Source organism: Podarcis pityusensis (genome assembly GCF_964106645.2).
Source record: "Podarcis pityusensis genome assembly, chromosome: 5".
Classification (NCBI taxonomy): Eukaryota; Metazoa; Chordata; class Lepidosauria; order Squamata; family Lacertidae; genus Podarcis; species Podarcis pityusensis.
Genome location: NC_138032.1, coordinates 43,159,998 through 43,173,574, shown reverse-complemented (window position 1 = coordinate 43,173,574; position 13,577 = coordinate 43,159,998). Strand labels below are relative to the sequence as shown.

The window sequence follows — 13,577 nt, the reverse complement described above, 5'->3', positions numbered from 1 at the left end:
CAGGTAAAAGATGACATTGATTGCTAAGTTGAACCTCCAGTTTCAGAGGCAGCCAGTGAGCTTCAGCAGATGAATGGGAATGCATAGTGTTTACACAGTTGCAGGGTTAGGGAGAGACGCATGTCTGAAGCAGGTCTGTGCTTAATAATTTTTAATAAATGGATTTTTAAAATCCACGTGGATTTTTAAAAAAACCAACCCACACAGATTGCTGCAGAAACGTTGACAATCAAATTTAAGATAAAACAACAACAGAAGAGAACTGAAACTGACAGATCCCTCCACCCCTAATCAGCAATAGCAGCAGCTACGACAACAATCCAGGAATGGATGTGAATAAATATGTTACTCAGGCTTCATTTCAGCTGAGGATGAGGTCTGAAGACCAGACAAAATGCAGGGCTTCTTAAGATGCAAACCTGACACATTCACTTTCAAAGCCAGTCAAAGCTCCAGCCTCAGAGACAGAGATGTGATTCTGGACTCCCACTCCCCTAGAAACTTCCAATGCTCTGGCCCAATTGAGGACCAAAGGGGGGGGGGGCATGCCCAGTCTGGGAGCAGTTCAGGAGCAAGCCAGGGTAGAAGTGGAAGCAGCTAGGATGAGCCAGAGGTTCCAAAGCCATCCCAGTTTACTGACATGCCCCAAAAACTGAGGAGCAATTTAGACCAGCTCAGGGGCTGGAATCTTTCCCATCAATGTCAAGAGGGTAACAGTTGAACAAAACAGAAGTTCTGTTATGCATTGAAGTTATCACCCTGGCCACCAGGGGTATCATGTATATAGTTTTCACTCAGGTCCACGTCAGTTAATTTAGGCGGGAAACCCTGGGTTGTTGTTGTTACAATGTTGACAGCTGGCTGCCTATAAAAGCAGGCCGGCTGAGCTGTTGGCTGTTCAGTTCAGTTCCAGCTTACTTATAAAGAACTACTTGGAGAAAGCTCTGTGTTGCCTGCTGTGTCCACCCACTATTTAATAAGTTCAAAAGGTGGAGGACCACAAGAACACGCCTCCGCCCTCACTTCCACCCTACTTGCAAGCCCCTGAAAGGGCTTTGGGTGGTTGGTTAAACCACTTTGGAGTCTCCCCTCAACAGCCTTAGGAATGTACAGTTTGAGAGCCAAAGCAGCACCAGGAGGTGAAGCCCCTCCTTTCTGCAAATGTGCCCCTCCTCCTCCCATGTGAACCTGGAAGGGAGAAATAAGATGGCGGGTGTGGGGGGAAGGGGAAGCTTGTGATAAGGAAAGGGGAGTTACAAGTGAGAGAATTCACAGTTCCAGCCTAAGACATTTTGGGTGTCTGAAGCAAAGCCCAAATGCTGCCTTGTCTGGCTAGGCCCAACACTTGCTGCATCATTCTGGCATCCATTCCTTCCGTTAACTATCGCCTCATCACTCTGCTTCATCTCACTGCATCGCAAGGCTGTCCCTGAGTTCAGCACAAATCGCTGTCATACTCATTTTTCCTTTTAAATTGCACCTACACACACACACACACACACACATTTCCGTTAGTTTAGCAATTGCATTTATATCCCACTTTTTTCTCCAAGGAGCTCAAGGTGGCATACGTGCTTCCCCGTCTCATTTAAATCCCCATAATATCCCTGAGAGGTAGATTACGTTGACAGACAGTAACTGGCCCAAGGTCACACACCCAGTGAGCTTCATGGCTGAGCAGGGATTCAAACCCTGGTCTTTCAGTTCCTAGTCCGACAAGCTAACCCCTACACCACAGTTTTATATGAGGATGGGGCAGCCACAGGCCTGTCACCATCACAAATAGCTTGGGCCTAAGGGGGTTAAGCTGCAGGCTTATTTGCTAGATAAGGTTGGTTTTGAGAAGGCATTTGAAGGAGGGAGATAAAGAAGTACAGTGGTGCCTCAGGTTACAGACACTTCAGCTTACAGACTCCGCTAACCCAGAAATATTACCTCAGGTTAAGAACTTTGCTTCAGGATGAGAACAGAAATAGCGCTGTGATGGCATGGCGGCAGCGGGAGGCCCCATTAGCTAAAGTGGTACCTCAGGTTAAGAACAGTTTCAGGTTAAGAACGGACCTCCAGAACAAATTAAGTTCTTAACCCGAGGTACCACTGTATTCTTGTGAGTTATTTCTCATATAAACAAAATTCCAACATAGAAAGGTAAATTTCGCACAAAATGCTAAATCACAGGTGATACATTTGTCACTTCTGATTGACTGGATCGATACGTCCTCTGTCAAGATATATCTGTATTAGCAAACTGATTTCCAGCTTTACATTTAATAATTAAAATGATGCGACTGTGACTGAACCACTGTGGTGCAATAAGCTCTTGGATGTTCTCTTCATTCAGCACTGGTGATGTAAGGACTGTTGTCCACCACATGCCATTTTCAAAGGGTACAACCCTATGCTTAAGAGATATCCTTAAGGTAGCCTAAGTGGTGGTGTCAGATTATTTGTTCTTTGGGATCTTGACATACATGTCTACACTTTTCCTCAGGGCAGGCCTGGATTCTTGCCCTCCATGAAAACGGTAGGCCACAATTTATACACCACTTGGTTGTAAAAAAAACCAACAACGCTCAAAGTGGTTTACAAGAGGTAAAACAATAACATCACAAAAGTTTTATGACCATACTTTAAAACATGCAAAAGTTAAAAGAATAAAGTTACCTCAACTTTCTTGGTACGCTTGAGGTATGGGCCTCAGAACAGTTGCTCTGAATACTGGAAAATATCACAGTGGCACTATGGTTGGAGCTACTGCCAGGGGCTGCTGGATCCATGCATATATGTCCCATGTGGTGAGCCACTGGACAGCATATGGCAACTTCTTTTGGCGCTAGACCGACTTTGCCCACCAAGGTCCTTCAGGACAGGAAAGAGAATAAAGGGCTTCATTTGCCAGCTGTCCTTGACCTTTCGTTAATCCTGACCTCTGGCCTGCCTTTTGCCCCTGCCTCCTTATAAAAACTTGCTGCTCACTCTTACTTCTGGTTGCTCCTCAGCACTGCCTGGCCATGTGCCCTTTGATCCCAACCACTTCTGCCATCCAGGCTACTGACTTGTCCCATGACTTCCCACTCATCTCAAACTGCCTCCTGTGGCACTGCCACTAGGGCACAGATCTGTCACCCACCTATATTCCTGCTGAGTAGAGAACCACTTAGAATGGTCCTCAGTCCAAAGTCTGCTGCTTGGATTCCAGAACGCACTAGCTAGTCTCTTTCTGGTTTGGCAGAGCTAGGCAATAGCAGGTTGAACTTGCAGGTTGAACTTGCCCTTCCCTTGAGTACCTGTGCAGGCCTTCTTGCCTTTTTTGGAAATCGCTTATCATCAGCAGTATCATTAGCATCATTTTATTTGTATGCCGCCCTTAAACCCATGCTCAGGGTTTTACAACATGAAAATATTTACATAATTACAAAAGTAGTCATAAACAATAAATAAAAAACACCAAGAAGCACACAACCAAATTGAACAGTTTCCACATAAATCATAAGACCGAAAAATAATGATGCAATTTTTTTTATAAACAACAGCAACAAAAAATCCCCAAACAACACCCCAGCCCAATAGCTTGATCAGCAGCCTCAGATTTTCTAGCTGGAGTCAGTCCAGGCCCCGCCCTCCCAGGCCAGGTGGGAAAAGACCAACAAGGCAGGGAACAGGTCTTCCAGGACTCACAGCCAAGATTTATATATATTAACTGTTTTTATATGCAATTGTTTCATATATGTTTTTACTGTATTGTGAAATCGCTTCAAGGTGCTTCATAGAAAGCTATCAATAAATGAAATATAATAATAATAATAATAATAATAATAATAATAATAATAATAATAATGTGGTACCTTGGGTTAAGAACTTTATTCGTTCTGGAGGTCCGTTCTTAACCTGAAACTGTTCTTAACCTGAAGCACCACTTTAGCTAATAGGGCCTGCCGCCAGGCCGCTGGAGCACGATTTCTGTTCTCATCCTGAAGCAAAGTTCTTAACCCAAGGTACTATTTCTGGGTTAGCGGAGTCTGTAACCTGAAGCGTATGTAACCTGAAGCGTATGTAACCCGAGGTACAGTACTACTGTAATAATAATAATAGTAGTACTACCTTAGAGGAGCTCTGCTGCAGCAAGAGCATGGGTGATTAGAGAGGCAGTGGTTTTACAGCACTACCCTGTGGCAATGGCAATGGAGTCTTCTCTGCTACAAATTGCCGATCCTGGGGATGGGGGTTGCCATATGGTCTGGTGAACCCAAACAGAGTCGTCACCAGTTTGCTGTCATGCTTTTGGCATCAATTTGCAGATGAAGCTGTTAATATTCAGCAGCTGGCTTGGAAACCACTCATTTTATGCACAGCCAGAGTTTTAACATATCAGAATTCTTATCTTGTCCATTTGCATCCATTTCAATTTATGTCAGTCATCTTTAAGTGCTGTTAATTGGCTGACTATTGATAATGAGCCTCTGCAGATATTTATTAAGCTATGCCTCTAATAAACATGCAAAATATACTTTCCATTTGGTATCCAGCATCATTTACATGCTTTCATCTTGCCATGCTACATATTTTACAAGTGAACATTCAGATGAAACCTATTCCATACAAACTGCAACGCCTTAAGAGTTTTCCAGATCCATTCTTCTCCCTTTTGCATGATGTCATATGGAATAATGTATTATTGAATACCCTCCCCCCTTTTGCATATCCTGACATTACATCCAAATGGTGACCTTAATTCACCTGATATATTTGAAGCCTACATCGAACATTAGGAAGTATTTGACACCACAGGAAAATGTGTTGAAAGGCATTTGGTAGAGTATGAGACACTTCGGTTCAGGGTTGTGGATCTGAGCCCCACGTTGGGCAAAAAGATTCCTGTATGGCAGGGGTTGGACTAGACAGCCCTCATGGTCTCTTCCAACTCTACAATTCTATGATTCTATGTCTTGCATTCAGGTTCTCTCTAAAGAACTCAAGAACAGTGGTCTCTGGTGGTAAACCTTAATACCTGATAGGTTTCATATTTGCCATAAAAATTCATCCTATTGTGATAATGCTCCTTCTGCAAAATCCCACATTGTGACCTCAGTGGCCGCAATTCAGAAAAAGGCCAATGGGAGCTAAGCACAAGTCACTTTCTCTGGATTGGGAGCAGCAAGCAGGGCTTGTAGGCAGTTAGCACCACCAGTTTATTGCATCACTTTCTTGGGTTAAGTAAGAAGTACATCTTGACTATGGAGCCTTTTTGGATTGATCAGAAATATTTTGAATTTGACGACTTCATGGGGTTAAAGCGCTCATGTTAGTATTTACTTACTCACTTTCTTGATTAGCAATCCATAGACCATTTAAACATTTTAGAATATAAATTTACATCAGTTCAGTGCCACATGTAAACAATACTCTATTTGGACTTCAAAGTATGGAAAAAGACACCAGGGGTGTAAGTCATAATCAGAATTAGGGATGGGAGATAAACTTGATTCAATTAATATTTAAAGGCAAACCAGTTTAGTAATTTGCACTCTACAAACCCAAACACACCTCCTTTAAAATTTGTATTTCTCCAGATTTTGCAGTGCAGTACAAAGTAGGTTTTATTTATGGTATCCAAATTGTGTTGAAATAAATAAAATTTGCCCAAACAGAACAGAGAAATCTTATGCCTTCTATTTGCTGTTCAATTAGGACCATGGATGCTTTTAAATCCTGTACTTCTAGCCAATGTATGAAAGTGAACCAAATTGTTTCCTAGTTTTTTCATTTGGATGAATGCAATGGATATAATGTGCATATGTTTGCTCATTTTTCGCATCAGCTTCTGCTAGTCACAGAGAAAGTGTACTGAGCTATGCACCAAAGCCTCAATCCCCTACTCACGTCAATCCTATTGAGTTCCCATTTGGCTTCACAGATTTAACCAGCCTTTGGCCTTTGCACTTTCTAGCCTACTTTTGAAATTGCCACTACAAAATGTGGTGCTTTTTTCTGCTGCTTCTAGCCCAGACACAGCAAGAAGTTTCTGCTGAAAGGTTGCCCAAGAACAAGAGTTAGAAAGAGGGAAAACTACCTGGGGGGAAACGTAGAAGGATGTGGAAGAAATGTAATTATATCTGGAATGGGCAAAGGAAATCTAATTTGTCCCCCAACATAATCTTGTCTTAGCAGTAACTCTGAGTGAGTATCATGAGGAATGACACTAAAGACTGAGGTAGGTATTGGGGAGACTTCTAATTAGTAACCACAGTTGTGCCTAATCTACCTTGATAATAAGATATGGCCAAATTAAGGCAGATTTACCAAGAAGCTCTGTGGCATTTGCAACAGAAGTCTTACTAAAATGTCAACTTTTCCCTTTTCTTGCGAGGAATCCTATTCGGAATAAGGGAATTTCCCTTTAAAAAGCTATGCTGTGAAAGAAGGTGGTTTGTTGTTACCTAGAAGTCTATGGAATATGGGCTATGCTTAGATGGTGTTGTTTCATTTTTATCCTGTCTTTCTGCCAAAGAGTCCACCTCTTATTACCTGAAATAACAGGACTTGAAAACACTCACCTCTGGAGGCATGATCCATCCCAATGTAGGCACTGGGCAGCGCTCTGAATGCATTGTTTCTTCCTGTGCATGTAAAATGGAGAATAGAAGAGTTGTGCCTTTTGGGGGGTGGCACTCAAAATCCACAGATGGGCTATACCTTTACAGTATTAGTACGAACAAAATTGTTGCAAAATAATGTACAAGCTTTCAAGTGGTGCAGAATGTTTAATCAGGCTAGATGTTATTCAAAGCAGGGGTTAGGGGCAGAGACAAAATTACCCAAAATTAGACTGGATTGTGATGTGCTGAGGTCTGCATTTTAGACTGTGTCTAAAGTTGGAGACTGCAGACTGGATTCATCTCTGCTAGGTGGTTGCTGAATATACTTCAAATTCTGGGAGGAAGAGGCAACGACTGAGTCCCCATTTTTGTAAACATAAGGGCCAAGTACACAAGTTTCTGGTTATGCAGAAAGCAGGTATAAAGAGAAATATAGCACTCTTTATAATAGGAAAGTCAGAGATTAATTTTTGACGGTGCACAAAATAAAACTGCTCCATTGAAACCAAATTGCATAGCATTACCTAATGTTTGGAGGGTGTCATGATCTGACAGGATGACGGGGAGGAGGAACAGGATCCTGGAGAGGGGTGTAGCCAGGACTGGGACACACCAGGACAAGCAGGGGTTGGGGGAGGAAGTACTCTTTGAGGCACAGAGAGCAGCAGGAGGGTTGCTCTAGGAGGCTGAGGTAGGCAGGGGCCCACAGGCCAGCTCACTAACTGGCCAGGTGGGCCTCATCAGCTGGAGGAGGCTTGGAACAGGTGAGGGTCACCTGCCTTATCAAGCCCAGATGCTGTAATCAGCATGCAAAGTACAAAAGGGAAGCAGAGCTGAGGGGCTTTGCCTGCTCAACTGCCCATGTGGATGGACCTTGGCTTGGATGCTCCTGGATCTTTAGGGGACTGTACTTTGGCTTTGATTCTGGACTGTTTCCTGACTGCTGGATTTCAGACTTGGCTTACTTGGACTGACCCTGGACTGCGTTTCCTGAAATTCGGACTTGACATTCTGGCTCGCTGCCAGGTAGGCCAGGGATTCAGGACAGAGAGTAACTCTCCAAATGCAAAGTGAGGTGGTAGAAAATCATCTTCCCTGCAGGCATGTGCACATGTGGATTGTCTTTCTACCCTGCCAGTTCTCTAACCCCTAATACAGTTGTTGTTCTTCTGACTGTCCCTTATTATTACCCATCAACCCAAGTGCAAGGTCATGACAGATTGGTACCTGCCATGAATCAGTAACCTACAAGCAGGGGGAAAGAGAGGCCCCAAGAAGATGCAGGGAAAACATGGATTGCCTAGAGATGGAGGGAGCTTCATTGTAGGTGTAATCTTCTTGCACCATCCATTACCACAAAAAGATGAGAGGGGAGGATGAGGAAGTACTTGTGGTCTCCTTATAGCAGGTTAGAAAATGTCAAAGGCACCCTTGGTGTCTTCTTCCCCTACCCTCAGAGCTATGCTGGGGCAGCCTAGTACGGGAATGATCTTGGAACCTAGCAAAGATATGGCCAAGAAGGGCTAGCACAAGACTTAAACTAATCCCTTACTTTGTCATGCTTTCTTGCCTTCAAATTCTGAGGTGCAGTGGCAGAGAGGGCAGGGAGGTCAATAAATTAAACTAGACCTACATATGACTGTTTATTCCTGTTATTGTAACCTGGCTGTGACCGAAAAGATGGCCATTGATGGTCTATTATAAGGAATATGATGTGATAACTGGGATTTGCTGGCACAAAGACAAGGGCGAGTTGCTGACTTTGCTGATTGCTCACTATTTCCTTGTCCTCTAGTTCCCTCTGCTGGCTACTAAAGCTGCAAGCAATTTCTCCTTGGCTGCATCTTCAGAGTGAGTTTGTTTCTGTTTTTCGTCCTCTGTCAGGAATTGTTTGGGGGTTTTTAAAAGCATTTCAGTATTCAGCTCCGAGAGGAGAGGCAAAAATCTCAGTCAGTTCATTCTGGATACAAGCATCTTTGGGTGGATCTTTTCCTCACAACCAGTAGCATCAGCTGGCTGGGGCTAATGGGAGTTGTAGTTGTGGATGGAGGAGAAATTTGGTTCAGCTCACATTTAAAGGTGAGCCTACCTAATTCATGCTGTCTGAAACATGAACTCATGTGTACTTCACAATTCACACTTCTCTGAATTTTTCAATGCAGCCAAATAACATGTACAAAAGTACATTTACTAAGGTTAAAAGTTTGTTAGTAAAAAATAACACATAGAAATGCCTTATACCAGGGAAAACTGCAGTGTAAAAATGCGTAAGGCAAAGCCACATACAAAAATGTGGATGTTCGGAGAAATTCGTACCAAGGTCTGATGAATTTTCATGAGGTCTTTAAAACCAGCAGTTGTGGAAATATGGAGAATGGAGACATGAGCAAAAGAGAGAATCTGAAAGTGGCACATTTGCCTATCCATCCCTACTTGTAGTCCAAAATGTGGGGTTCACCAGGATGGGAAAGGCTAGTGCAGAATATTGTAGCAGAGCCACTAAAAGATAGTGGATCTGAAAATTCATATTTAAATCTTGCCTCGGGCATGAGCCCCCCCCCAACACACACAAACACCCCTTATGGGAACGACCATAACGACCCATTTTACAGGGCCATTGTTATAAAGATTACTGAGATTATGGAAGTGAAGTGCTTTGAGCACTCTAAAGCCGCTGTATAAATGCAAAGTGTTTTTGTGATGGGGCAGTTTCAGGAATCACTGAGACCATGCCATGAACCTGGTGCCATAGGATGCTGCATCTACTTTCCTGCCTGCCTGCCCTTTGTGGCTTAGGGCCCTCGTATTCACGGGACCGCCTCTCCTGGTATGCCCCACAGAGGACCTTAAGGTCCATGAATAATCATAGTTTGGAGGTCCCGGGCCCTAAGGAAGTCAGATTATCCTCCACCAGGGCCAGGGCCTTCTCAGTGAAGGCTCCGACCTGGTGGACTGCTCTGTCCCATGAGACCAGGGCCCTGCAGGATTTAACTTCCTTCCACAGGGCCTGTAAGACAGAGCTATTCTACCTGGCTTTCAATTTGAACTTAGCCTGATCTTTTATTGCCCTTCCTTCCTTCCCTCCTCTTCCCCTTTTTATGAATATTACCCACTCTGCGATCCCACAGCTAATTCTCCCCTGGTCTCCTCGCTGGCCCAAATAGGAATAATTTAGCCAGCTAGCCCTGGTGAGCATCTAATGTTTATTGGATGGATTTTCCCCCAAATTGATTTTTGAATTCTGAATTTATTGTTATTCATGTTTTATACTGTATTTTATGCTGTTTTTTGTTGCATCAATTAAGTGTTTTAAATTTGTTGTTAGCTGCCCTGAGCCGGGAATGGCGGGGTATAAATAAATTATTATTATTATTATTATTACAGCAGTTGTTGCAAAACTTCTAAGTGGTGGGGTATCTCCTGGGGTATTCACTAAAGGATTATATTCATGCAGTGTGGCTAGTTCAGGTCCATGACCAAACTGAAAGAGAGGAAATGTTATGATTCTAGACCTGCAGAACTTGAAAGCCTCCCCCCATATGAATGAGAGCCCCCACCTGGAGCCTCAGCGACCTTCTGCTTTTGTTGCCTGGCTGAGACTGCAAAGTCAAGCCCCTGGCAGGCCATAGGATATAGCTGGTGGGCTGAAAATTCCTCGGTAGTCACAGGTGATTTAGGCCTATGTTAGATGTGACAGGTTATTTCGCAACAACTGTTGGATCTAAAAATATTGAGGGGGCACACTGGTCTTCTGAGATTCCACACCTCACACCCTCTTGAGGCTTCCACCTTCTTTGGCCAGGGATAGGACAATATAAAAGGGCTCCATTCTCAGTATAGATATTGAAGAGCATCGCTAAGTTTTTGCTAAAGAAATGGTGTGCCTGCCAACAATTGGGTGCATCTACAAGCATCTCTGTGATCAGGAACATGGATTGCACAGGGTTCCTGATCACAGGGAGTCCTGTACACAAGTTTAAGCAAGCCCATTTCCTTCAGAGCCTACTGCGGCAAGCAGCAGGTTGGGAGTAGAGCAGGCAGGGCTGGTACATACAGTCCTGTATCATCAACACAGTTTGAACTTTACTATTATTGCAGAGGGCTTGATGGTTCAGCCTGGACCTTTGAATGATCTCAGCCAGCAGTTTCACTATAACATTAAAAAGCATGGGAGACAAGACAGATTCTTATGGCACTGCGTAGGGTTCAACTGCAGTCTCTCGGTGCTGTCACCTAGGGATGGGTGAATCTGTCAGTTTCAGGTCCTCATTTTTCCAGTACTAAAGTGAGTTATTCACATTTCCATATTAGTCTGAGATTTTCCTTTTTAAAGCCAGCTTGAAATTTCATTTTATTGCAAATTTCTCCAATTAGATACATTTTTGCAAAACAATTTCCCCTGATGTACAAGGCACAATGATTCCAACATTTTCCAGATCAAACATTTCTAAATGGATTTGGTGTTATTTTTACAGACAGCCATAAATATGGTGGAACAATGGAGTTAGAGGACTCTGTTTTTTAAAAAACAACAACCTTGGCATTCTTTTTTTTTTTTTAAGAGTGTGTTGCTAGTTGTGCGTTCTTCCAGATGTATACACAGAGCGAGAGACTCAACAGATGCATAAAGCTGTTCAGTGTTATTATTGAGCCATGGTCTAAACAGGTAAATTATACCCCAGTAACAGATTTGCTATGAGACAGGGGAACCATAAGAAATATTGCTACAACCATCATCAGTGCCCATATCATAGCCCCATTTCCGGCAATGACAAAGTGCTGAGTTATTGTCTTGGCTTGAAAGGCAACGAGTTTGTAAACTCTCTTGTTTGTGCCACTTTCCCAGCAAAATGAAAAATCATTCATCATCACTAGGTAGGTACACTGTCAGAGCAAGGAGCAGAAAGCAAAAGGGCTACAAAGACCAAACAAAGCTATTGGATGCTGGCCAGATTTGAGAGAGAGGCTAAGTGGCCAAACAGGTTGCAGGGCTGAGGTGTTAAAGGCTTCTCCAGATGAGCTATTTATTGAGCATTCATCCTGATTTGCTCACAGAAAGCTGACATGGAGGTTAGATTGTAACTGCCCAATAAGGTTATAGGACAATAAGCGTTCCGTCTTACATTCACCTTTGATTTGCTTGTGGAGTGTTTATGCATCCCACACTTTTCTGTGAATCTCCCTGACACTTTCCCGACCACAAAAGTCCATTTCTTTCTTTCTTTTTGGCTCTTTGGCGAGAAAGCACTTTCATCCAAACAGGCACTGATTGGAAATGAAGCAGCATGACCAGCCCCAAAACATTTGCCAGCACCAAAAGCATTGAAAGCAGGATCAGATGTGACTGCCCCAATAGCATCACAAGCACAAATCATCACAAATGTGCAATAAAAAAAGACTCCAGGAGGGGCCCTGATTGTGACAATCAATAGAAAAATGTCCAAGGTAGGGATGGAGGAAGAGCCAAAAGCCCTTGCTCAGAATGGGGTGGAGTGCGATGCTTTCCCATTTCTCCACCTGCAGGGAGAACAGCCATCAAACCACTCATTTTGCCCTATTTTTACTGCAGAAATTATCTCTCTGACCCACCATTACCACCCTATTTCTGCCTTCCCATCTATGTCTCATTGCCGCGACATTCTTTCCAGATTGCGCCAGTAAAATCACCCCACACCCATTTATGTCACCTACCATAGCAACATTTTGCAAGCCCCACTATATCATTAGCACTCTCCACACCCAGTATACCCATTCTCACCTTATTCCCAGGTATCTGTTGTCACCTGGAGAACAATACATGTGGGCCACTTATTAATGCTGCTTTGCAAGCGTTGGGGTCCTTAACTATTGCAAAGGCCTCTAAGACCAAAGTAAATGCCAGGAGGATGAAAAAGTGCATTCTAACAAGGCATAAGGGTAGATAATCTGAAGCAGCTGGGGCACTCAGCTCTGCATAAGAGCTCCACCCACCCTCTCCACCTGCATCCCTCTGCCATCAGAAATCTGGTAGATGGTCACATGAGGCTTTTTCTTGGTGGCACTTAGCTTTTGGAATGTCCTTCCAAGGGAAGCTCACTTAGCCCCATCATCTACTCCCTCCTTTTTTACCCAGCTAGTGAAAATGCTGTTTTAGGATGTCTTCAGGGAAGTAACAACTGAGGGTGTCTCCAGAGACAGTCGCTGTTTTGTGGGATGGATTCAAACATGTACCGGAATTTTTGGTTTGCTCAGTCAAAGTGGATCAAAAGGCTCTGTTGCCATGTAGACACCCCACAAACAAATCAGGATGAGTGCAGGACAAATGCTCATTGTTAAATAACTGCCCTGCAAATAAAGCAGAACAGTTGCTCAGTATAATCTAGCCTCTATGCAAGCAAATCAGGGTGAATGCTTGATAAATCAGCAATCTCTGAAATAGCCTTGAAAATAGATCTGGATTATTTCCTGGCACTTGTTATGGTGTTCCTGCCAAAGTGATGTGTCTCTTTTGTTTTGTGGTTCCTTTAATATTTGTGTTTGCTTTTATTTTGTTAAATTGTTTGAGGATGTGCTTTGATATTGTGCCTTGGTGGTCTTGAGGGACAGAAAGGCAGGATGAACAATATTTTCAATTAAATAAACTGCTATCAGGACTTCTCAGCATGTGCTATGTCTGTTGTTCTTGGCTGAGAGGATAACAAAACACCAGACCAAAAGGCAATGCCCGCTGACCAGTTTCTCCTGCTTTAGCCACACCTGGTTGAACCTGTTTCATTGTTGGTGTCCATTCTAAAGAGCACTCCCATTGCTGCATGGAAGGAGTACATTTGGTGGGCTGGTTTTGTATGTTGTTGCTGGCATCCGTCTGTCTCGAGAGACAATGGAGTGCGCCTCTGGGTGTGAAGGCAAACTGCTGGCGATTCACAGCACCTGTTGTAGCTGCAGAGACTGGTAACTCGCAATGTTGCCTCCAGTGTTGTTTTTGCTGTGTTAGCAACGCCA

At 43.5% G+C, this 13,577-nt stretch overlaps 1 long non-coding RNA gene across 1 annotated transcript; it reads left to right on the top strand.

Annotated features, from left to right (window-relative positions):
• The first annotated feature begins 5,153 nt into the window (after positions 1-5,153).
• On the top strand, positions 5,154-12,496 carry LOC308477962. Its single transcript, XR_013986772.1, has 4 exons — positions 5,154-5,301; positions 6,166-6,211; positions 8,392-8,447; positions 11,859-12,496. It is a non-coding gene; the product is annotated as an uncharacterized lncRNA (long non-coding RNA).
• The last annotated feature ends 1,081 nt before the right edge of the window (positions 12,497-13,577 follow it).